This window comes from Triticum aestivum, chromosome 7A (genome assembly GCF_018294505.1).
Source record: "Triticum aestivum cultivar Chinese Spring chromosome 7A, IWGSC CS RefSeq v2.1, whole genome shotgun sequence".
Classification (NCBI taxonomy): Eukaryota; Viridiplantae; Streptophyta; class Magnoliopsida; order Poales; family Poaceae; genus Triticum; species Triticum aestivum.
The window spans coordinates 8,747,993-8,751,887 of NC_057812.1; the positions used below are offsets into that span (position 1 = coordinate 8,747,993).

At 33.8% G+C, this 3,895-nt stretch overlaps 1 long non-coding RNA gene across 11 annotated transcripts in view; it reads right to left on the minus strand.

Moving 5' to 3' along the window:
- Positions 1-240: 240 nt before the first annotated feature.
- The window catches only part of LOC123150134 (uncharacterized), a 9,777-nt gene continuing 6,122 nt past the window's right edge, over positions 241-3,895 (minus strand). For 9 of the 11 annotated variants that reach the window (XR_006474975.1, XR_006474980.1, XR_006474978.1 and 6 more), the window contains one exon: positions 3,205-3,746. This is a non-coding gene — a long non-coding RNA (uncharacterized lncRNA). Of the gene's footprint in view, positions 1,014-1,097; positions 1,201-1,254; positions 2,274-3,204; positions 3,747-3,895 lie in introns of those variants that run through there. The other 2 variants (XR_006474973.1, XR_006474974.1) reach the window with 2 other exon arrangements.

Below are 3,895 nucleotides of genomic sequence, written 5' to 3' on the forward strand. Positions count from 1 at the left end.
TTGAGCACGGGTTAATTTGAAAAAGATTGATGTTATATTTATAATAAATAATATTATATATAAAAAATTAATAGCATTATCATATTGTTAATTGTGATAAATATAATGTAGAATATACTGAATAAGATCTTATATTTTTGGCGAAAAATCTTCTGTTTATTAATATTATGCAACATTTGTTATGTTGACACTATACATCATATAAGTAAAAAAATAGTATAAATTTAAAAAAATTATGATATATGTTAACTTAACTTGTGTAAGATAGCAGTAAAATCAGAAATTAGAATAATAGAAAAATATTAGTGAACAAAGTTATTCATGACATAAACTACATACATGATCAAGTTATTTATTTTTCACACAATTTGAAGGATGCATGAGAAGGTGGTGAACAGTAAAAGAAATTTAATTCTGCATTCTATATTTAAAGTAAAGTTTCTACTAAAGGTCAATGGAATACAAAATATTAATCAAATTATGAATGCAAAAAATATCATGAATATATTACTTTTGTATGTTTACACTTTTTTGAAGCTTATTATTCTTAATATCAAATCAACTCAATTCGCAATTGGATTGAATAAAAACTAAATATGATATGAATAAGTTGAATCGACATGTAATATCCAATTTTTAGACATGAGTAGTTTTGGATAGCAGGATAATATTTACTAAGTTTGCAGAAAAAGGGTCTTATGGTTCAACTGATGATCATTTTTTATTGTTTTCCAACATGATTTTGAACCACTTTCGGTGAAATGATTTATACCCAAGCGACTTTACATAAGGCAGTGACAAACCGCCTATTCGATGATAGGTCCAAGCCTTAACATCCCAAACTTCCGACATGTCGATCTTGGTGGAAGGGGAGCCGAGATGCGAGTGGAAATGGTGGAAAATCTTGGTTTCTTTCAGGCATCAACGAGAAGGTGGCGGTGACAGTGCGTTAGAATAAGATCTGGTGGAAGAGATGTTGAGAAACAATGTGCTCTCAAATGGAGCCTTCTGACCTGCGCAGACAAACTCCATTGAACACGTCCTATTTTATGAAAATTCTTGAAATTAACCCAACTTCTGCAAAAAGGTGGTCATACCCATGTTACACATCCATGCCAGGTTTGAAAGAATTCCGACACCGTATGCAAGGCACAACACATCCGGCCAGTTATCGGCCTTTCCACAATTTGTTCCTATTTTCTGGAAAAAAAATTAGAATTCCAAACTTGTTAGTGTTTTTTTCAATAAATGTTTGTAAAATTTAAAAATGTTTGTATTCATAATTTTTGTTGCTCTTTTTAAAAATGTTTGTATTTTGCCATTCTGAGAAAGACACAAACATTTTTTTGAAATTATTTTGAAAAAAACATTTTTTGGAATTTTGAACAAATATTCAAAAGCGCAAATTGGTTTGGGACCTTCTATAAGGTTCAGGAATCGATTTTGTGTGTGTTTTTTATTTTCTTTTATGTTATTTTTTTCTTCCTAAAATTCGCAAAGTTCAAAAAATGATCAACATATTTAAAATTTGTTCTTTCTTTACAAATAGAAAATTTCAAATTCTCTTCACATTTTAAAAAAATTGTTCATCTCTTTAAAACATGTTCGGAATTCCAAATTTGTTCATGTTTTTCAAAAAATGTTCTGAGTGTCAAACTTTTATTCACATTTTCAAAAAAAATTGCAATTTAAGAAAATGCCCGTGTTTCCAAAATATTTTGGATTTTAAAATTTTGCTCACGTTTTCAAAATTTGTCAAATCACAAAATACTTTGGAATTTGAAAAACTTTTCAAAAAAAATTCAGAATTTTTTAATGTGTTCCATTTTGTAAAAGATTGTCTGTGCTTTCAAAAAAATGTTCGATATTTGAAAAAATTCAGAGTTTCTATTTTTCCTCGTGTTTTAAAAAATCTCAGGAATGAAAGACCAAAGAATGATGTGAGCTTGCCTGAGGAACGTAGGGGCTGAGAGCTAGCACTGAGCATTTACTAAAACTAGATGACCGGTTGCGCCAATGGCGCAAGAAGCCAGTTAGAAAGAATGTTAGTAGGAGATGTAGCTGGAAATATAATGCAATGTGGATTACATTGCAGATAGTAGTACAGATAGTATAATGGCTTATATCCGGTTTACAGAAACACTTATATATAGGCAGCCTCATAGTTTATTTAGGCATCTTCTAGTCTGATTGTGGTGTTCAGAGTGTGTGAACGTACGAATAAGCAGTGTATCATTATCCCATAATGCTTGCATAGTACACTTTCACATGCACTGCCCGTAAAAGGTAACAGATTGTCAAACACGGATCGCTGAGAAAGCAAAATCATCAGAACGAAAAGACTAAGATAGCAAAATCATCATAACGAAAACACTAAGAGCAACAAAAACATGCACCGACGGCATAACTATTTGATTCACATCTTTGACACAGCCTGCCTTTGAACTGCACATCTGTGCCACTTACGATTGAAAGCAAAACAGAAAAAAAAAACAAAGGAATAAGCAGACAAATATTATACTCCCTCCGTCCCAAAATAAGTGTCGTTGATTTAGTAAAGTTGTACTAAATCAGCGACACTTATTTTGGGATGACGGGAGTATAAACCAGCTAATGGGTTCTTAAACCAAGCCGGCCAACAATGATATATCTTGTGATCAAGATATTCAGTTCAGTTAGTACTTACCAATGCGCAGATCACTAAGTGTATCTATACATTCACATACACAAGCTTCAAAGGTAATGTGTTATGAGTGTGTGACCACCATGATTTTTAAGGCAGTAAGGCGACCTAAGGTGAGCACCAACCGCTCTGACGCCTAAGCGCCTATAGACGTCTAAGCTCCTAATCTCCTAAAGCGGACATAATTGCAAGGCGCTGTTAGCACGCCTTGCCGCCACCTTATAAACACTTAGTTATTTGGATGAGAGAGAATGGTATATTAGAAAAATGCATGCAACAATTAGAAGATAATGAAAAGCTCAAAAATTAGATATAGCAAATTCATCGGAATCACATGGACACGTTGGAGGCAGGTATGTGTCAAGTATATAGAGAAATAAGAACAGAGAGGTCAAACTCTGCAGCTACTGTTCTAAAGCACGCTAAGCCAAACTCTGTAACTATGGTTCCAATGCACGCTACGCTAAGACAAACTCTGTAGATACAATAGGTAATGAACAGTTTGGGTCCAAGTAAACAAGTAATGCAAAAGGTAACCTTTTTTACTTCTAAGGAAATATTAACAATCTGATTCTACAAAAGATCTAAACATGCCTACATACAGGAGGCGGCTACTGAGCCACAAAATTCAGCTAGGTTAATCAAGATGTTTCTACTACTGAAAACAAATGACTTTCTACATGAACAAACAAGCACAGTGAGTGTCTGTCATCGCTGCAATTTGTATATGAAGGAAACAACTCACCTCACCAATAAGAAATCATGTCTTCCTTTCCTCCTTAAAATTCTGCGAGCTGCAACCTACGCCTTGGCTGTCACAGGAGTAGCAGCAGTAGAACCGCCACCTAAAAGACTTTCTTCAAAGCATTTCAAAGTGCTTCATACAACTCATCATTGGGTAGCAACACTGGACTGGTGTATGAAACATCACCGCCAAAACATTTGTAACTAAGCCATAGTTTGGGAATCAATCAAAGTAGCCTGCTATAAAGGCTTCCCATTGTGAATGTCATTGCTAGTAAGTAAACGACTCAACCAGAAGAACTTTGAAAGCATCTGGTTCCTGCATGAAGGGATTCCAATTAATTACGATATAGATGGTGCCAAATTTGAAAACACTGATAACAATTGAACAAGCAAAGTCAAATACAAAATTAACTAATTGGTGATTTTATCATCACACAACAAGTGTTTTCTAATCAGTCCATGTGC